This window comes from Eptatretus burgeri, chromosome 10 (genome assembly GCF_056783735.1).
Source record: "Eptatretus burgeri isolate ZD-2024b chromosome 10, Ebu_testis_v1, whole genome shotgun sequence".
Taxonomy (NCBI): domain Eukaryota; kingdom Metazoa; phylum Chordata; class Myxini; order Myxiniformes; family Myxinidae; genus Eptatretus; species Eptatretus burgeri.
In genome coordinates this window covers 97981554-98004245 of record NC_140970.1, presented here as the reverse complement: position 1 = coordinate 98004245, position 22692 = coordinate 97981554, and the positions used below count along the sequence as shown (strand labels likewise).

At 44.2% G+C, this 22692-nt stretch overlaps 1 long non-coding RNA gene across 1 annotated transcript in view; it reads right to left on the bottom strand.

Moving 5' to 3' along the window:
• Nucleotides 1-7489: 7489 nt before the first annotated feature.
• Nucleotides 7490-22692, bottom strand: part of LOC147019222 (uncharacterized) — a 131651-nt gene continuing 116448 nt past the window's right edge. The window contains exons 2-3 of the long non-coding RNA XR_015062696.1: nucleotides 14209-14281; nucleotides 7490-7543 (exon numbers count right to left, since the gene is read on the bottom strand). This is a non-coding gene — a long non-coding RNA (uncharacterized LOC147019222). The remainder of the gene's footprint in view (nucleotides 7544-14208; nucleotides 14282-22692) is intronic.

Genomic DNA, 22692 nt, shown 5'->3' with positions numbered 1-22692 from the left:
AGAGAGAGAGAGAGAGAGAGAGAGAGAGAGAGAGAGAGAGAGAGAGAGAGAGAGAGAGAGAGAGAGAGAGAGAGAGAGAGAGAGAGAGAGAGAGAGAGAGAGAGAGAGAGAGAGAGAGAGAGAGAGAGAGAGAGAGAGAGAGAGAGAGAGAGAGAGAGAGAGAGAGAGGGCGAGAGAGAGAGAGAGAGAGAGAGAGAGAGAGAGAGAGAGAGAGAGAGAGAGAGAGAGAGAGAGAGAGAGAGAGAGAGAGACCCAATGACTCAGCTTCATAGTGGGAGATAACAATGATCCTCAAAGCCTTGGTTTCCACAGCGGGAAGTTGAATTCGGTGTGAGGCAGGAGCACCACCCCAGAGGGGGGAGCAGTACTCCATCAGGCTGTGGGCGAAAGCTTTGTTTGTGGTCAGGAGTTCAGGTGGGCCAAGGAAGGACTTTGCATGATGAAGGGTTTCCAGTCGGCGACTGGCTATGGAGGCCAGATTGGAAATGTGGCTTTCTCAGGAAAGATCATGGCAGATAGTGAGACCCAGAAGCTGGAATGAAGGACTTCTTCCAGAGGATTGTTGAGAAAGTATATGGGGGGAGGTGTGGTTCCAAACGGTCCTTCCAGAGAGATATAGTGAGAGTGTGAGATTTGTCAGCATTGAAAGACATGTTCCACATGTTGGACCAGTTTGTGATTTTATCCAGATCTGCAGAGAGCGAAGAAGCTGCTGCTTGTCGGTCTGAAGGATGAGAGATGGTACGGCAGAGGGTGGAGTCATCATCAAAGACATAAAGAAGATTTTCCAGAGTCGGAGAGATCATTGATGAAAAGCAGAAAAAGAACAATGCCTGGGTGCTCCACCATGACTCCGCCCCTGCTCACAGTGCCCTGAGCATCCAACAGTTTCTGGCAGAGAGGAACGTGCCAACACTGGAGCAACCCCCGTATTCGCCAGACTTGGCTCCTTGTGATTTTTTCCTGTTCCCCAAGCTCAAAGGGGTGATCAAGGGGATCCAATTTCCTGATGTGGAGGACATCAAAAGGTCCGTGACAACGGAGCTCTAGAGTGTGGAAGAAAATGTAATTCTATTCATGTACTCTCAATTATAATGGTTGCTGGTGCTTTATAAATTTAATTTTTATGCTATAAGTCAAATTGGATGTCAGTGATGCTTTCCTTTTGCCAAGAGTCTTTTGACATAAATGTTGATAAAAGGAATGTCTTGCTGTGGAACAAAGTGACCGAATGGATAACACTGCAACTTTTGCAGTGATTCTTTCACCTTGTGGACACGTATTGCAGTTGGAGTTATTTTGCCTAATGCTTATCAGCCCCCTCCACTCCCACAAAAGCATATAAATGCCAGGAAATGTAATCTTAGCTTCGTGCAAATCATTGTGGATGTTTACCATCTCAGTGGTTTGGACTCAGTGGTACCATGAAGGAAATAAATGTTCTCTGCAATGTACTTTTCATTGTGGACAGTGAATTAATTGTTTCTTACAGATTGAGTTGTAGGATTTACAGCGAGTCGGTTAACAACAAAATTCCACAACAGGAGGATTCCAGAAGAAACCTTCCGGGGGTGCATCGAAGCGTGGAAGAAGAGGATGGACAAGTGTGTGAGACTGGAGGGAAACTATTTTGAAGGGGACAAGCTATGATTTCAATATATTTTTTGGGATAAAATTTCTGTGAAGTCAGTCCAGTTATTTTTTAAAACGAACCTCGTACTATTTTTTTTTTTTTACTGTTCTGAGGTCACTGGAAAACCTGCTTCAACAATACCAAGAAATAAAAGCTGAGCTTCTGTCCTCTTGCCTCATCTATCTTTTGATCAAAAATCCAAATTTCTTGAGTTCACAGCAAAAATAACAAATTTGACTTCACCGTTCCAATACTTATGGAGGGCGATGTAATTGGAAACATGTCATGGGTATGGGAATCCGAGAACATGAAATCTACGGCAGGACAGATGATGTGGAAGGATTACTTTGTTTTTTGAAGCAGATCTTGGAAAAGACGAAGAGAAGTGACCACAATGAGGAACCAGAGACAGAAATTTTAATAATCCTTCTCATCTGACAGTTATAAGCGTTAAGAATGTCAGAAGGGATCACAAATCGTCATGGTCTCAACGCATTGGTCAAATGAAGAACAAGGTCTACTGCTGAACTCGACGCATTTGTCTCTGGTGGGAGCAAACAACACACAAACCGATGCGTGGTGTCTGCAGGATGCAAACAGACGGTAACAACACTTCACCAGAGCGACTCTTGCACTTTCTCGACGAGTTCAGGAGAGACGGGAGGGTGAACGTTATTTTTGTGACGTATCAGTCTCCGACATGTCTTGTACTTCTTTCCACAGTGGCATATAAAGGAATTTGGGGCAGCTGTCTGCATACGGTGTCCGTTTTGTGCATGATACTTCATCCCATTCAAGTTCGAGAAATATAAACAAATTATGGAAACAGCGATTAAAAGCAAATTATAATGTTTGATTAAACTATTTTGAAATCACGACAATTTCATTCCGACACTTCACATCTGAGTTTCAATGCACGTGCTCATGTAATGTACAGTGGAACATTATTCGGTCGTGCACCGAGCCCGTGTCAGAACTGTGTCTTGCTTTACCTGATCATCATTGACATGACAATTATTGTAGTTCACCCCCTGTGCCCAGAAAGACCAAAACATTTTAAATAAATTCCCATCTTCTTTCTAAATCTTGTCAATGTGCTATTTTCCCCCCACTCTTGCCAATGTGCCTAAACTTTGGACCAGGTTGATGAGGAATGTAGTCCTCTGACATGGTTCAAATAGAGACTTTGGACCAGGTCCTGTTCCAATGTGTTGTACTTTTACAGCCTTTTTCCTGAATGGTATGTTCAGCTGGCCTAGTCCTTTGATTGAAAACATGAGCTTGAAGGAGAAGCAAAAGGGTGGAGGAAAAGTTTTGATCGTGGGCAAGAAGTTTCCAACAATATTGGAGTGAGACTTTCTCTAAATTTGTGATTCCAATTCGAGACGACAGGGTTTTACTTGGACATTTCCTTCATTATGTTAAAAACAGACCTGTGAACTCTCATATCACACAATCACATGTTTATCTTTTACACTACTTTCCCATGTAGGTTCAATAATTGTGTCTCCATGAAAACCTTCCTCATCTCTTCTCCTATTTAAGTTAATTTCTGTATTTGTTCATCGCTTTGGCTAACCACCATTGTGAAGATGATCTCTCACCTTATATCGCTTTTTGCAGCCTGGCATTGGGCAGGCATATGGCTTCTCCTCCTGAAAATTCATCGACACCGCCTTCAAAATGGTCTTCGAGTTAATGGTGCTCTCCATGGTCCATGATTCATCGCTATCTGACTTCTTATGATCATCTTCCTCATCGCCAAATTTACTTGCTGCTTCACAAAGGCACAACAACTCAGATGCACAAGTCAAGCATAAAAATTACTCCAGTGGTAAAATATTAAAGGTCATCATGATAAGCAGGTGAAGCGGAATAAAAACTGGGCCTTGTGACACTGCATCTCACTCGGGCCTGGATATCTAAATATCGGAAAACAAAATCTGACTCCAAAAGACCCACTTGATTCATAAATCTTCAACACGCGACATATTGGAGGTTAATCGTCAATTTTACGAGTAGTGACCAAAGTCTTCTTTGACCTTTCAACCACACAATGAGCAACCTGAAATATGAAACGGTAATTGCTCGGACAAATTTGCAAATGCCAAACACAGCAAATTAAACCTCAATCCACACTGGCATGTGATGAAGTGATCAAACAATATAAAACAAATACAATATCAAACTCAAAGGTCACTTCCTTAAAATAATGAGGATTCTCAAACCGGAAGGAAATTCGGGGTAAAAGAAACAATTAAAAAAATAAAAATAAAAAAACGGAATGATGGTGAGTGTGAGGCCATCGCCATCAGACTCACCCGACACAGTGTCACAAAGGAGAGAGGAGGGTGGTGTATCCGGAGGGATGACCACAAACGTTAGTCCGACAGTTTTGTGGTTCCTTTTCGACCTTACAGGAAGATGGATGCACACTTCGAGTTGTGAGCATTGTAATGTCCGGAGGGCAGCGGGACTCGGATAGTCATGAGGATTCTTGAACACTGTTTATTGCCCGTCCGGATGCACACTACTACAGACTACACACAAACTACACAGACTACACAACGCTTCAGGTGGCGCAAACTCCTATATCCCGTGCAGGCACGTGACCACTCCAAAACCACTCCTCCACGCCTCCGCCACGCTCCCCGCATTGTGCTCTGCCCCCGCAGGCCCAGTACACCACACTCCTCCCTCCTAAAACTGCGATTTCAAAATGACCATCATAATGATAAGCAAAAACGGCATAGAATACCATGACATAAAAGCAAAGAGACACAAAAACGATAATAATCAAAAAGCACAGGCACATCACACCATATAATGTGTCGATGTGAGCGAGCTGAACTTCAAAGCAATGGACAGGTGCTCGAAAACTGAGTTGCACGACGAACCCACAAAACCCTGACCGCGTTATAGATATCAAGAAGCAAGGCTGGAAGCACAGCATCACTATGCAGCAGAAGCGCCCCCAGGCGGCTCATGCTTACACGCCCTCCGGCGAGGTGGCAACGACCTCCTGAGCGAACCTCCCCCGGCACCATCAAACGCCCCCGGCCGACAAGGCGGCACATCTCCCCCAGACAGACCCGAACCAGATAAACATTCCGAGCCTGGAAGCCCCGTGGCACCAGCGCAGCCAACCTTGGCGAGAACAGAGGTTTGTGCCGCCCGGCGCCAAGCCCGTCTGACCTTGGGCGGTGACGCTGAACAGCGCTGTCGGCTGGGCGCACCATCAACCCCATAACAAACCCACGCATCACAACCAGCCGAGATCTCAACGCACGTCCGAACGGCTTTGGCGAGAACAGAGAGTTGCGCCCCAGGGCACCAGGCATGTCTGACCTTGCCGAAACCAGGGGTGGGGGTAACGCTGAACAGCGAACCAGCCCCGGCCCTGAGCCAAAACCACACATCCAAGCCAACCCAGAAAACCATGCACGTCCACATGGACGGTCAGCGCAGCCTGGAGACATATCAGTGTCATACAACAACAAAAACATTGTCTGCTCCAATGCAACCTTCCCCTCACGTACAGCGCGTCCTCCCAGCATAATCCCCACACATGACAGGGTAGCGAACCGTGGGCTGCCCTCGCAGCTGGAGGTCGGCAAGACCTCTTTATTCGCCACGATCGCCCCCAAGCCCTTCACATCACATCGATCATATCGGACATCCCATCGATTGATCCCAGCCAAACATATTATGCTCACACGCGAACTGTTGGCATTTATTTTAACAAGGTTAAATTGCATCACTCGTGCAATGAAAATCAAACACGCAACAATCAGCAACCCACGAATCACATCGCGTGTCCGTCTCTTGGTTGTCGTCGCGACGTTGCGATGACCTGCTTGTCGTCGATGGTCGCGGTCCGCGAACTTCTAGAACGCGACTGGCTCACTCCAATCCCCCACTGAAATCGCCTGAACGACACGGGTGTGCACTGTACCATGAACGTTGCTCCAGACCCACATATAGTCGTCGCCGGAGGCAATGAACGGCAGCCCACGTTGCATCGTCGCGGCTCCTGCCGCCAGAACCTCGCCCTCGGGTCTCGAAGGAGGCACAGGTGCACCTGGAGGTACGAACTGGAGGTCTAGCCTGAGGTGCGCCAACCAGTCCCGGCCCAAAAGGGCGGGCCCCTCCCCTCGTACCACAAACACATAGAGTAGGGTGCTTCGACCCCGGTAGACCACCGAGACGTCTGTCACCGCAAGTGGTGCAATCACTTCACCGGTGTACGTGCACAGCGACAAGGTCGTCTTGACCAGGTGAACACCGCGAAGACCACGAGCCGCCTGCTCGCCCATGACCGACACTGCAGCCCGGTGTCAACTTGAAATACGACCGGCTCGCCATTCACCTCGACCTCCACTGTGATTGGTCTTGTCACCTCCGGACCAATCGAAAACAGACTCAACATCAGTTGCATCTCCTGCTCCGGGCCGCCAGGATCGCTATGCCCTGGCTGCAGGCCGCTCCCCAGGTCACTGGGGTCGTCCCGCACCTTGTCATTCAAGACCTTAACGGTGGCCCCCGCCATCCGACACACACGCTTCAGATGTCCCACCTTGTGACAATGCAAATACACGGTGTTCTTAAACGGGCACACTCGTCGCAGGTGTGGACCACCACACCCACAGCACCCCTGGATGTCCATCTCGCTCCCTGCACGGCCGCGCTGCAGCGCGCGCCCATGGCTCGCACCGCCAGACGCGCGTGCGACCTGGGGCACCTGGGTCATCGCGTGGACCCCGGGGTCAGCTGACATGCCCCAGCCGGAACTACTCATCACGTCCTGGCCGGCGATGGCGCGGACATCCGTGAGGGTCTGCTCGACAGCTGAAGCAGTCTCGACTGCTGAGTCGAATGTAACGTCGACACTTCGCATCCGCAGAATGGCCGCCACCATCTTCGCATCCGCAGAATGGCCGCCACCATCTTCGCATCTTGCAGCCCCGAAATAAAGCGATCTCTGAGTCGCGCTGGACACTCCTCCGCCATAAACTTGCAAGCCACGGCCAAATGCTTCACCCGTGCCATGAAATCTGCAACGCGCTCCTCCGCACCCTTCGCGAGGTGATCGAACTGGTACCGAGCGAGCTGCAATGACTTCTCCGGCGCCATGTGTGCTTTCATCTTCTCCACAATGTCCTGAAACGACAGCCCATCATCACTGGGTTTATCTGGCGCTACCAAATCACTCAGTAGCCGATGATGTTCCGTTGATAGCGAGGCGAGCAAGATCGATTTGCGTTTGCTTTCATCGTCTTCATCATTCGCGTGGAAATAGCAGCCCAATTGTTCAGAAAACAATTCGACGTCGTCTCTGATGAAGACGGGCACGCGTCCGTGCGCCGTGCCCTGACCTTCCGCCATCCTCGAGCCGTCCATGATGGCGAGACGCCTGGCCCCGAAGACTGTGCGTGCGGCGCGCGAAACTCACGATGCGCTTCCCTGGGACCCTTGCCCGGTGTAAACTCGAACCGCGCGAGGTGCGCTGAGTTACTCGCTGCAGCGATCCAATCGCCCCGGCCAAAGACTCCAAGTCAACACCGACTTCGCACACGCCGATCCGAAACAGACTCGTCGCCAATTGTAATGTCCGGAGGGCAGCAGGACTCGGATAGTCGTGAGGATTCTCGAACACTGTTTATTGCCCGTCCGGATGCACACTACTACAGACTACACACAGACTACACAGACTACACAACGCCTCAGGCGGCGCGAACTCCTATATCCCGTGCAGGCACGTGACCACTCCAAAACCACTCCTCCACGCCTCCGCCACGCTCCCCGCATTGTGCCCTGCCCCCGCAGACCCAGTACACCACAAGCATGACCTCGCCCTGGTTGTCTTTCTTCATCAGCTCGGTGTTGCGTCGTGTCGTATCGATATGGGCCCTAGAACATACACATCCTTGTGCGAGATCCGATCGGTAGAAGAAAAAGTGTCTAATATTTGAGCATTTGGGTGTGGAGAGGATGACCCAGGAAAGGTGTAATAAAACAAAACAATTTTTTTAATGTTTCTGAAGGTTTGCTGAATACTTAAGGAAACGCATGTGAGGCTTAGGATACTACATTTAACTTTCCCAATACCTTTGTGGTATTCATAGTTCACATAGGCGACTGTTTTAAAAAATGCTGCAGATTATATGATGTTATGGCCAGAAGATAGTGAAGCTGAAGTATAATTGGTCAATATATTGCACCGTGTTGGTGATTGTCGGAGACCGTCGCACACCACACGATGATGCATGACTGGCACCAATAACTCGTCGTAAATCCCACCAGTGATGTTTGACTTCCTTCCTGATATTTTTTCGAGCAGTCTTCCAAGCGAGACTGCTCTTTTGATAATCACTTGCATCTTTGATTACTTGTATTTTATTTATTTTTGGGATACATTGTCATGAGACAAGAGGGGGGGGAGGGAAGGACAAAACAATGGGAAACAGAGACATTAGGAGATCTGTGGAAGAGAGAGGGATGGGGTTGGGAACACGGGGTGTACAAGATGGACACTACAGGGACTTTCAGGAAGGAAAGCAGGGAATTTGAAGGAGGTGGGTTTGTGGTGGATTCATGGGTGTAGAAAAGATCAAAGTTTTGGATGGGGGAAGATAAAAGGTGGTGGTGAATGAATGTTTTGAAGGACTGGAGAGAAGAATGGGATGAAAGAGAGTGTGGGAGTTTATTCCAAAAGCGGGAAAACTGAGGAATGAAAGAGTGAAGGTGAGCAGTGATTGGTGATTTCGGTAGTTTAAACAGAAGGTGGTTGCTGGCGGACAATGAGCGCCCTGGAGAAATATGGGCGGGACATATCACAGACAGAGCTTGGGGGGGGGGGGGTTGGGCGAAACCGGAGAGGAGACGGTCGAAGCCACAAAGACCACCGACCTGCCTGCAGTGAGAGAGTGAGAGGCCCAAAGACTCAGCCTCATCGCGGGAGATACCAATGATCCTAAATGCCTTGGCTTCCGCAGCGTAAACCTGAGAAAGGGGAGAGGCGGGAGCACCAGCCCAGTGGAGAGAGCAGTACTCCATCAAGCTGTGGCCAAAATCTTTGAATGCGGTCAGGAACTCAGGTGGGCCAAGGAAGGACTTTACAGGGCGAAGGATTCCCAGTCGGCGACTGGCTTTGGAGGCCAGTTTGGAAATGCAGCTTTCCCAGGACACATCATGGCAGATAGTGAGACTCAGAAGCTTAAATTAAAGGACTTCTTCCAAAAGATTGTTGAGAAAGTAGATGGGGGGGGGGGGGGTTCTAAACGGTCCTTTCGGAAAGACATCGTGAGAGTGTGAGATTTCTCAGGATTGAAAGACATGTTCCACGTGTTGGACCAGTTTGTGATTTTATCCAGATCTGCGGAGAGTGAAGAGGCTGCTGCTTGCCAATCTGAGGGATGACAGTTGGTTCAGCAGAGGGTGGAGTCATCAGCAAAGAGATAGAGGATTTTCCAGAGTCAGAGAGATCATTGATGAAAACCATAAAAAGAACAGGGCCCAGAATATCGCCTTGAGGAACTCCAGCCTGGACAGGAAGAGGGCATGAAAACTACATGAAGGGGCACACAATGGCTGTGACAGGAGAGTAAGTCTGCGAGCCATGAATGGAGATGTCCTTGGATACCATAGGAAGAGAGTTTGGTGAGAAGGGCAGGGTACCAGACCGTATCAAAGCAAGCGATGTGCCGAATGAGATGGATCTGATGTCATGTCTGGCATTGAGGATCTCCATCCATTGTTGGGAGAGCAGAAGCAGCATATCCAGGGTAAAGTAACCGGGTCTGAATCCAAATTGATGATCGGAAATGAAGAGAAGTGAACCTGGTGTTGACCATTGAGAACCTGGTGTTGACTTCGTGAACAGGGTGGTGGTTTGGGATCCTAGTCCCGTTTGACACTGAATTAACACCAGGGGGTTGACACAGCCTGTCATCCTTCCGAGGTCAGCAAAATCAGTACCAGTGTAGCAGCCAAAAGGCTGCACACGAAGGGAAGGGGAATTGACGGATTGATTAAATCTGGTATTGGTGCAGTGCAGACATGATGGGCCCAATGGCCTCCTCCTGCATGTAAAAATTCCTTGCAATTCCTTGCATTTCCTTGAAGAGGAAGGATTTAATTTTTGAAGCGGTGATAGATTCCATAACCCTGCTTTTGATTGGGAGATTGCTGATTGGTCTGTAGTTGCAGGGATCTGTTTTTTGCACCTTTTTATGCAGAGTCGTAATGTTTACTGAGTTCCAATCAGATGGCAGATGACCTTGAGCAAATGAGAGGGTGAATGGAAGAGAGAGAGGGTAAGGAAGAGTAGCAGAGCAGGTTTTACGGACACGTGGGCTGATGCCGTCTGTACCGATTGCAGAATATGAGTCGAGGTTTGACAGCAAGCTCTCCACCTTGTTAGGAGAAAAGGAGACAGAGTCCAGAAACAGCCGGGTGTGACTGGGTAAGATGAGTCCAGAAAGCAATGGGTTTGGGACACAAGATTTAGAAGCAAACACAGAGTTTAGGCATTCAGCCTTTTCATGTGCAGTGTCAGTTGTGCAGCCATTTCAGGTAATGGAGGGGATGGAGGGGGAACATAGACCAGAAACAGACTGAACTAGATGCCACCAGGATTTGGAGAAGGCAGACAGGTTTGAGAGTTCAGACTTCAGATTAGAAATATGTTATTTTCTGGCTCTCCTGAGGGGAGACACACACTTGTTATGAGCTTTCTGGAAGGAACTGTGATTGCCTTGAGTTGGATAGCATTCCACGAGGAGAAGCAAAAATAATAATAAGGGAGGAGAGGCAAAAAACTGAAATGTTCATAGACGAACAGATTCACAGATTGCCACCCATTTTGTCATGGCTCTTTTAACCTGACAATATAATGTTTCAGATCCAGGGTCTGCTTTTATCACAAGAGAGCTTGTCGGACCTTTGCCCGACATCTGGTCCCGAGGCCGCCAGCTACAAAAAAAACTGCGGTCAGACAGATTGATAGGCAACTGTGGCATCCAATTAGAATCGCCGCACTCACAGCGTTTTCACTCCTCTCTCGCTCTTGTGTAACTTTTAAAAATAACATTATCTAAGGAGGATCCTAAATTGGAACAGCAACAAGGCCATAAACAAAGCAAAATAACAGCAGCAGCATTTTCGCTCAAAGCATATGTTTTGAAAAGTAAACAAGGAAAGTATTGTTATGTTGGAGGGGGGGGGTCGACGGAGGAATTTATTCGTAAAGATAGAATTGTATAGTGTAGCATGATCCGTGGACGGTTAGGAGACATCTCGATGCAAACGAAATTGGGAAAACTGAGAGCTTAATTTGTAACGTATCACCACATGGGGGTGGTGCTGTGTTAACGAGGTAGGGTTTACGGCGAGTTCTCCCGGTATGCGATTTCCCCCGTGACCTTTTCCTTCGTTTTGGCATTTACAAAGCTGTAAATAAAAACATTTTTGCGCCAACAACTGAGCCGAAGGTTTCCGAGCAGGCAAAAACCCTGCCTTCCCGCCTTCGTACCTGCAGGCCGCGCCCCCGAGGCTGACGATTGGTCTGTGTGACCGGAGAGGGAGGATGAGAGTGTGGAGATGGCGGTCAGAACAGATCAAGACCTCTCTGGCTTATCCTCGACACTGTCAAGAGGGCTGTGTGATTCTCATTTTTCATGCTGTGTGAATTTGCTCGCATGCTGGAACAAGATGTTCGGCTGGGTTGTGAAGTTTGTACGTTTCTGAGAAGAGAAGAGAAGAGAAGAGAAGAGAAGAGAAGAGAAGAGAAGAGAAGAGAAGAAGAGCGCTTCTCTTGGCCTGATCTCGGAGCCTCAGCAATTGTCCCGTTGTCATTATGTTCAAAGGGAAAGGCGGCGCCCTTTGCTGTGAGCGGACCTGGTGTTAAGAAAGGAGCGGGATCGGCAATCTCGATCATGACAAGAAACTGCATGGCGGTTTGGGGCCCTGGCATTGGAGACCGTCTGCGTGAATTACCCCAGGTACGTGAGCTGTGAGAAGCAGTGTGACCACTCCTTGGCTTTTTTCACAAGATCTTGGCTATTCATTGTTCACCTTGGCGTCTTGGTTTTCTGTAGGTTTTCTTGGCATATAGGTTTTCTATTATCATCGCTTTTCCGAAATCTTGTGAATTCTTTCATTTATGAAAATGAGGAGTGGTCACACTGGTGAGAAGCGACTTGGCGACATTTTTTGGTGCGTTTTCGCATGAAGTGGCTTCACGGTTCAACGACCGTGAGGCTCCGAAAGGTCACCTCTGGACGCACAGCTGAGTACCGGCATAAAAGGGGGGAATTTATTTTATTTTTTATCTTTTTCCTCATCTGTGTTTGTAACTGAGTAGTGATGCCTCAAATTAGGATTTAGTTTGACCTCACATTTCATTTTCACCCTTGAGTTATTTTCATTAAAATCTTTGAATTATGTTCATTAATAATTATTTGTTAAATTTACTTGTGTTTGTCGACTCGTTGTGGGTTCGAGAATAAACCTGTGCATTTCTGTTCTGGTGGGCGCATCTGCCACCTTCCATCCCACATGCCCCCGGCTGGACCCGAGAGTATTAACAAATCTATGACACAAGTTGAAGTTCGTGTCTGTCCGTGCGTTTGTGGCGGCATTCGGTGCTGCTTTTGCTTTTCTAGCCTGAGTTCGAATCTTGGCCCAGCAGTAAACTGTAATCGCGGTGTTTTCCAGACTGGCTGATTCATAAATATGTGTGCCATCCATCCCATGGACGTTAAACTGGGCATCTCATCACCAACATTAGCTGGTGGCAGTTAAAGATCCCATTGGATCCTTCGCGAAGAGTCAGCAAACTATTGCCTGCACCGTGAACAAATTATTAATTATTGCCCAAACCTCAGTCGAATGTCACACCTGACCAGCTGGTTCGTGAAAAAGACTTGAGCCAAACTTCCCCCAGCCAACCCCGCAAGAACATGGAGCTTCAAACAGGGCATAACATGATCTTTCACTGGCCATAACTCTTAACTCATCCAAAGATGAGGAAGTGAGGACGAGCCGACGAGGGGTTTCACTGGACTGTTTAAAAAATATAAAAAATACGGGTGAAGCTTGGGCCTCTCATCGGGGCCCAAGGCAGCAATCTCCCCCAAACCCCATTCCCATCGGTGCTGATACCACCCACCATCAGTCCCAATCAATCAAATGCAATCACAGTCTCACTGGCTTCCATAGTCAGTGGTGTTGACAATAACAGCCTCGAGGCCGACCTAATTGTAGACAATCAACGTAGCATGGCCGATTTACCCTGCTGAAATAATTAAGCTCATAATAGCTGAATACGGTTCATCATAGAAATTATGAATAATCACGACTCACTTGTGGAAGCTCTGACCGTGTTGTTTTACCCTAGTTTGGTGGTTTGTGCAGTTAATCGCAAAACATTCTGTCCCACTGCTGCTTCGTGACTTCCTTGAAGGTGCCGTCATCACACATATTCCAAGATGGCTGCCACAAATGCTGTGCTGAACACCGGACCGACCATTTTAATGTACATATTTTCCTATGGTGACATCACTTCCCCTGAGCTCAGCCACCATGTTTGTTTGAAATCAAGTGCACGTTGTCCCGTGTGTTTGTTTGTGATTGGTATTGCAGTTCTTCTGTAAGCCGAACAAGTGAAACGAGAACGGCACTCTTCGACATCACGACATCGACCAATATGCCTCAACCCCCATTGTTACATCATTATACATACTTGTACCAAGTTTGATTTAAATATATATATATATATATATATATATATGTATATATATATATATATATATATATATATATATATATATATATATATATATATATATATATATATATATATATATATATATTTAGCTGTTCTCAAGTGTTACATTTGAACCTGACATTACCTCTGATCTTTGACCTCTTGATGCCGAAATCAAATCAGTTCATCTTTGCATCGTACAGTATACTTATACAGTTCGGTCAAATCCCATCACTGTGTCCCAAGTTAGCACGGAAACAGAATTTTTATCTAACAGGACATCTGACCTCTGACCTTTGATCCCATAATCTAATCAATTTATCTTTACATCATTATAAATACTTGCACCAAGTTTGACGTCGATCCCTCCAGCCATTCACCTGACATGACCTCTGACCGTAGACGCCAAAATCTAATCAGTTCATCTTTGTATCATCATGTAGACTCTTCCAAGATGGTAAAAATTCCATCACTGTTTCACAAGTTAGTGCGGAAACAGAATTTTACCTTGCAGGCCTGCTGAACTCTTGACCCCATAATGTAAACGGTTAATCTTTGCATCATTATATATACTTGTACCAAGGTTGACTTTGATCCCTTCTGCTGTTTTGAAGTTGTCACGGTGACAAAAACCCATCACAGATGGACAGCCAACCCATCGGACAACCAGAAAACATAATGTCTCTGCCAACTTTGTCAGGAGAGGCATAAAAAATAATTATGTTCAAATTTATTCATTCACTCCTTCATCCATTCCTTTTGCCACTGCAGGCACGATCACTGTCCAAGCAGTAACATTCACAACTACCTGCATATGTAGCTCATAGAAATGCACATGGGCTGCTGCTCCTCCAGAATTTCCACTGCTCGAGGGTCCGAGTCTGGGGGACAAGACAGCAAAGATTAAACAACAATATCCCATCAGGTGACAAGACTCACTTCACAGGTAAACAACCTTATTTCAACATGTAACAAGACTAACCTTGCAGATAAACAACCATATTCCAACACATGACAACACTCACCTTACAGGTTTAAAAAAAATAAAAAAATATATATATATTCCAACACATGACAAGACTCAGCATGCAGGTAAACAACCATATTCCAACACGTGACAAGACAAGCTGTTACAACTCCTTTCATCAGAAGAAGTTTGGCGAACTTGGAATGTTTGTTGTTGCCATTATGAGCAACAACTCATTGATGTTGGGATCCCGAGTTGGACTGGTTATCTAATAAGGGACTTTAAAAATGAAGTAATCCACCGCAGAATGCTCGGTATGCAGATGCAGAAACCCCGAGAAACGGCAATCTTCGGGGCATGTGAACTGCTATTGTATGTGAGCAATAAGGATTGTTCCCTAAAATGGCTCACAAATCTTATAAAAGAAGGTGAAAATACTTGGAAAGGAACCTAAGAGAAAGCTGGAATGTGTCACTGCACAACAAAAGAGTTGGAGAGAGAGAGACCGTATCTGGTTTGGATGCTTCGTAACAGCAATCATCCAACAATCCATTGGGACCATACTCTGTGCAGTGTTGGTGCTGTCTAAGCAGTCTCCTGGGCTATTGGGCACAATCCTGGACAGGTCGCCACTCCAACGCAGGATACCAGTGTGCATACATTTTTATCATAAAGGGTTTGAAGGTGATGAAATAAATAACTTGATAGTTAAAACTTGGTATTAAAATGAAAATGTTAAACCTGAAATAAAATGTACTCAAACATGATATGATGTTTTTAAGTATGTATCCATCTGGAATTAATATAATTATATTTCTCCTTTGTATGGAAAGATCACCTGTATATTCAAAGTGTAAACAGGTTGAACTTTGCCAATAAGTTGAATGTAAGAAGAATTGCCTATCATTCTAAATCTATCAAAAGGAATTTTTTTTATAAAAGACACAAACAAGTTAGAATGTGGATTTAAGAAAATGTCCAGATGTATCCACTAAGTTCTAGTCGTTTCAAGATAATATATCTTCCCAGTTTTGGGAGAAGCAGACTGACTTTTGACCGACATATGATGGAAACTTGTTTTAATGACCATTAGACTTGGTGTTTTACGTCATTCCAGCATTCTGTGCATTTTCTGTATTAGGAAAAGATTAACATGTCGGATTTGAAAAATGTGTTCCAACCATTCAAGCAGGAGCTGTCCAAGAAGATGGTCATAAGAAGATAAGATAAGATAAGAAGATAAGATAACATAAGAAGGTCCAAGAAGATAAGCTTCACCTGGAAGATGTCAAGATCAGACAAACTGGTGCCAGTGCCAGAGATGATTTAAAAAAAAAACTGTCTTACTGAAAACTATATAAGGACTAAGATTCTCCATTTGTATTTGAGAGATCTGGAATGATGAGTTTGTCTGTTCAGAATCTCCCATACAAACATAATAATTAAGTGTTTGTCTGTTTCATAAATAAATGTTTTAATTGCACTGATGACTTGAAGAATTCTTCAACACTAGCAAGCTGGCACTGATTTTTGCCAACCTCAGAACGATGACAGGCTGAGTCAACCCCACCTGATATGACTTCAACATCCAAGCGGGATTTCAACTTCGGACCCGAGGATCCCAAGCCCACCACTCTTGCCATGAAGCCAACACAAGCATATTCTGTTATTATCCTGTCAAACTTTGATTTATATGGTAAGTTTTGAATCTCGACATGTAGAGCTTAAATAGTTCCAAGATAATCGATTCATTGTCAAACGCCCCTCCCTATTCCATCTCAAGGCGCTGCAGGACATCATCGCCGTGCGCTGAAGGTGCCTGCAATGATGTGCGTCGAAAGAGCATACTCAGTTTTCACTCCTTCCGAGGTCTGTGAAATGAGCACCAGTGTGTGGAGGAGGGGGAGGAGGAGGAGGAGGAGGAGGAGGAGGAGAAGAAGGAGAAGAAGGAGAAGAATCCATTTGTCACTTGGCGAAAAAAAATTCAACAACTATATTGGTCTGTTGTGTCTGTCTGTCTGTCACACGATTTGTGCCAGCAGTTTTCAAGCAATCGTTCTGAAATTTTTGTGGATATTCTGGCCAAGGACAACAATGCTCAATTTTGGTGAAGATCCAAATCCTGATCGTGATCTGAGAATTTTTCAATGATTCTTCACCATTGAGTGATTGGGCCAAAAACGATATGTAGTACAATATCTCAAAAGGTTAATAATGGATTTCGATGAAACTTGGTGGACAGGTTGGGAATGCCACGAGGATGAATCAACTCAATTTTGGTGAAGATCCGAATCCTGATTTGTATGTGAGAATTATTTAATTTTTAACTGATTCTTCACAATTGAGAGATGGGACTAAAAACGATATTCCATGATATCTCAAAAAGTTGTGGACAGATTCGGATGGAACTTGGTGGACATGTTGGGTGTGTAACAAGGACGTAGCAATACAATTTTGGTGAACATCCCAAATCCGGATTCGAGAATTTTTTAAGAGATTCTTCACCATTGACAGATGGAGCGAAAAACTATGTACTGTCGAGGCCAAAAATATTGGCACCCTTGCACTTTTTTCAAATAATACACCATTTCTTTCATAAAATTGTTGAAATTAAAAAATATTTTGGTCTCCACAAATGTACTTCTTTTGTTTGCAGTGGAACAAAACAAAAAAAGGTGAAAAAATTACGAAATCTTTGCTTCTTCCACACAGAAATCCTAAAATGGCCCGGACAATATTATTGGTACATTTTCGAAGTTGTTAGAAATAATGAGATTTCAAGCAGGTGATACTCATTTACTTTTGAATTGAACTCAACTGTGGTGAGTTGCAGATGTCTGCAATATAAAAATCACCCATTCAACCAGTTTGAATGGAGAAAAGGAGTTATGCTGCTGTTTGTGTCACTGTGTGAACCACAATGAGCAGGGCAAAAAGAAAGAAAACCAGAGAATTGTCTGAGTAGGTCAGACACAAGATTGTAGCCAAGCATGGACAATCTCAAGGAAACAAGTCCATCTCCAGAGACCATGATGTTCCTGTGTCCACCGTAAGCAATGTTATCACAAAGTGTAAGGCCCATGGCACCGTAGCAAACTCCCTGGACGTGGCCGCAAGAGAAAACTTCATCGAAGGATTGTTCGAATGGTGGAGAAAGACCCTCGATCAACTGCCAAAAGATTCAAGCTAATCTTCAGACACAAGGTATGACAGTTTCAACTCGCACCATCCGTTGCCAACTCAATGAAAGGGGTTCTATGGTGGGAGACCCAGGAGGACTCCACTGCTGATAGAGAGAGACATAAGAAAGCCCGACTGGAGTTTGCCAAAACACACCTGAACAAGCCAAAATCCTTCTGGGAGAATGTCCTGTGAACAGATGAGGCCAAATTAGAGCTTTGTGGTAAAGCACATCATCTCTATGTTTGCAGAAAACAAAATGAAGCCTTCACAGAAAAGAACAACTTCTCTCCAGTCAAACATGGAGGAGGTTCAGTGATGTTTTGGGGTTGCAGTCCTGCCTCAGGCACTGGGTGCCTTGAATGTGCGTGGCATCATTAAATCAGATTTCCAAGACATCTTGGAGCGCAATGTTCAACCCAGTGTCAGAAAGCTGGGTCTTCATCTCAGGTCATGGGTCTTGCAGCAGGACAATGACCCCAAACACACTTCAAAAAGCACCCAGGAATGGTTCAAGACAAAACAATGGACTGTTCTGAAGTGGTCAGCAATGAGTCCAGATCTCAATCCCATTGAACACCTGTGGGGAGATCTGAAAACAGCAGTTGGGAGAAGGCACCCATCAAATCTGGGAGAACTGGAACAGTTTGCACAAGAAGAGTGGGCCAAACTGCAAGTCGAGAGCTGTAGAAAGCTTATTCATGGCTAAAGGAAGCGCTTGACTGCAGGTATTTTGTCCAAAGGTTGCGATACCAAATATCAAGTTGAGGGTGTGAAGAATTTTGTCAATGCCATTTCTTTTTATATCTTCTGATTTAAAAGGAGATATTAAGTTTTGAATCAAAAACAAAGATTCTGTAATATGAACAGTGAAATAAAGAATTGTGGAGACGAAATACTTTAACCAATTTGAAGTTATTTTTAGAGAAAATTGTGAGTTATTTGAAAAAAGCACAAGGGTGCCAATATTTTTGGCCACAACAATAGGGTGAATATTCTGATTCTGGCTCACTTTTCCCCATGTAAGTGAATGGGGGATTTTCAGCGATTCATTTTTTTTTCCCTAAAAACTAAACCCCCTTTTTATCCCAAGGTATGTTTATTTGTCTCCCCTTTTAACCTTGGGGCACTCTTCAAATAACCAATGCAATAAGATAAAGATTTGTTCAAGTAGTAAAGTAGTAATGTGATTTGTTAAAGGTGATTCTAAAGAAATATCTGAAACATGTAAGCCTCGGGGCACTCTTTTTCAAATAACGAATGCATATTGTTTAGCTCACTCATTGAACCTATAAAGATTTGTTCATTCTCAAATTCCTTCAATAGTTTAATTTTCTTTGCAGAATAATCCCCATTTAAAAATAAAAAAATCATCTTAAAAATAAAACATTTGAATCTTGATATTTTTTAAGATACCCCTTTTCTGCCATACAAATGTATAGGGAGAGCTCTCTGACTTGAGACCCATTAGGACAAAAAAACCTCATACAAATTAATAGGGGAAGCTTTCTGACTCGAGACCCATTAAGACAAAAAAACCTCATACAAATTAATAGGGGAAGCTTTCTGACTCGAGACCCATTAAGACAAAAAACCTCATACAAATTAATAGGGGAAGCATTCTGACTCGAGACCCATTAAGACAAAAAAACCTCATACAAATTAATAGGGGAAGCTTTCTGACTCAAAACCCATTAGAACAAAAAAAACCTCATACAAATTAATAGGGAGACCTCTCTGACTCGAAACCCATTGGGATAAAAAGAGGAGAATGATTTTCTCTCCCCCTCTGACTCTTACTCCACTCAAAAGGTGAACCAACGAATGGGGAAGGTTCAGTGTTTTCAGTTTGTTCCGTGAAGATGAGGAAGTATTCTATGAGAGACAAGGCCTCGTGGTTATATTTTAAATCAGAACACTAACAGGCTAATAAACGTAAGTTTTATCAAAAATCATTCAAAAAATTTTCATTTTGTGTTAAAAATGGGTAAGTGCTTGAGAAATGTATTGCCCACGCATTTCCCAAGCTAAGCTGTCTCGCTCGAAACGTCATTTCCCCGTGTGGACACACGTCCTGAAAAAATTCCAAGATTATGCAATTTCACTTCCTCAAAGTAGTTTCATAAACGAGCCGTCAGTCGTAAACTTTGTCTGAAAGCTTTATAATTTTTCTCATCTTGTCCTATTGAGAAACGATTGAAACATGAACTATCTTTCGTCTGAAGAAGAAGAGAATCCATTACAATATCAGTAAGTTTGTTTGTGTTCTTCCTCTGAGAATCACAATGAAGAAACTGATTATTAATTAAATCACTCTGACTAATATATATTGGGTTTTTTTCAACATATTGTCTCCAATAACAACATCGTTGATCGCCGATGTTGAAAATGAATTATCCGAATTGCACGATGTCTGGGCACAGATGTCTGATTTTGCACAAGAGATTCGGATTTTCAGGGGAGAAATGAGAGAAATCATTACCGACTGGAAGACATTGCTGTTATCTCCTATAATCTTGAAAGATCCGACTTCAAGGTGAGAAACACACACGTGCACGTGCATGTGTGAGTGTATGTATATCTGCTTGTCTCTGTGTTCATTTCTATATCTGTCTTTGTCTGTCAATATGTCTCCTGAGTTTTAACACATTATTACAGCGCGTGCGCTGTATACAATTGCACCGAGTTTGAAATGTCCCCGCCGGCGTCGACCACGTCTCCGGTGTCCCCCCCCCCCCCACGTGCCTCAAGACAGCCAACGATGGCCGTCCAGTAGATGCAGTGCGTAACCTCAACGGAAATGGCGACAATTGACGGAAATACCCGAGTATTTCAATGGAAATTTGTGAAACTAATGTGTTATATATGTGAAAACCATTTAATTTACTACTTGACGGAAAAAAAACGAAGAAACGCGCCCCTCATGTACGAATGAACGAAAGACGTCATTTCTGCCCACCATGGCATTTCACGCCGAAAGACGTCATTTCCACCCACCATCGCATTTCGCGCCGATCACCGAATGCTGAAAGCTAAGTTCTTCTTATGCTATCATTCTTTTGCGGCCTCCTGCCACGCTGTATTGAACGATTTCATTCCTTCTCTTATATATAAAGGTGTTTATCACAATAATAACAAGATTTTTACATTTCAAATATTAAGTACGCTTTTTAATTGTTTTTCAACTGAAAAAGCATAAATTGCATATTTTAACATTAGTGTACTCATTTGCTTCACCATACGTGCTGTATTGAAGGATTTCACTTGTTTTATTTATTTTTCAGTTTAAACACCTGTCTGGATGAACCAAGTGCACAAGTTAATCGTCTGCAGGAATCTGACCTGGCACTCAAGATATCTGAAGCAGACTGCTTGGAAATATCATCTGTTTTTACAACTGAATATTTAATATTATCAATGTTGATTAATTATAAAAGCTTTCCTTACAATTGTCTGATTCTTAACTACAAAAAGTGAACCAAGGAGATTTAGGGAAGGGGAGGGGGGAGGAGGGGTTAGGTGCGCCACCCCAACGACCCATCACCCCCTCATCCCACCCCTCCCCGTGTGTGTGTAGCAAAGGGTGGGGAGTGGGATGAGGGAGGTGGTGGGTCAAAGGTGGGGGGCGCACAGAGGGGATGAGGGGGGGGTGGGGGTTGTGTGGGAGGGGTTTGTGTGGAAGGGGCTTTTGTGGGAGGGGTTTATATGGGAGGGGCTTGTGTGGGTGGGGCTTTTGTGGGAGGGGTTTATATGGGAGGGGTTTATGTGGGTGGGGACTTCTGTGGGCAGGGTTTATGTGGATGAGATTTATGTGGATGAGGTTTGATGTGGATGGGTGAATAGATGGGTGGATGGGTGGATGGGTGAATGTGCGGGTGGAGCTTGTATGGATGGGTGGGCAATTTTTTAAATTAAATAAACATGTTGTGTGTGGGGAACTAATTAACTAATTACTAATTATGTGAATATGATGAATGTGGGTGGAGCTTGTGTGGAGTCGGGTTTGTGTGTGGAGCTTGTGTGGAGTGGGGTTTGTGTGGAGCTTGGGTGGGGTTTGTGTGGGGTGGGGTTTGTGTGGGTAGGGTTTATGTGGGTGGGGTTTATGTGGGTGGGGTTTGTGTGGGTGGAGCTTGTGTGGGCAGAGTCAAAAAGGGGTGGAGTAAAAAAAATTCAATTTATTTTTGTCTTTTGTAATTCCTGTGAATAAAATGAACCTAAAATCTCTTCACCTTCTAAATCATATATCTTATAAGTCCAAGGAACCGTATCTATTATATAAACAATTTTAAAAAGTTTGTTTGTCCATCGTTTAATATAACCTTTTTCAAAATGAGATTTCCACCTATATATTCTTACGATATCACCAACTTTGAACTTAGGTTTTCTGACATTAATCTCTTTTTCATATTTTAATTTGTAAATATTTCTGATGGTTTCATATTCGTTGACGTGTGAATCGTGTCATACTTATCCACAATATCCTGAATAAAAGATGACCATTGTTGTGAACTGAGTTGTGTGAATTTTTTATATCGTTTCTCTTTTCAGGTACGATTAAAACGTTCAACAACAACTGCCTTCCCTTCATTAAAGGTACTGTATAATGTAATAGTGTTATTTTTTAGAAAATTCATAAATGTCTTGTTTTTAAACTCTCTACCCTCATCAGTCCACAATTTTTTAGGTTTTGTCTTACTTTTATTAAATATCTGTTGAAAGGCTAACATAAGAGTATTACCTGTTTTGATTTTTAAAGGGACAACCCAAGCGTATATACTCCTCAAATCAATAACGGTTGAAGCATACTTGTACCCTTATCATTATTGAGTTAAATCAAATCAGCGGACCAGACATAATCAACTTCCTTGGAATAAACTTTCCTTCTCTGAAACTTTGTGAATATTGGTTTATGTAATTCATCAGCTAATTGCTCTTCAATCTTAATGACATCATTAGAGCCGATTAGTTTTTTGAATTTCCAAGCCCAAGTTTCAATTTAGCACTGATCACATTCTTCACGATGAATCTATCAACTTTTTCTCTTAGCATTGGATTTCGTATCAGAGATAAATTATACAACATTTCTCTATCGGCTTCATGCTTTTCTTCCAAAGTTGTGGTATTCCCATAATCAATATCGTGTCT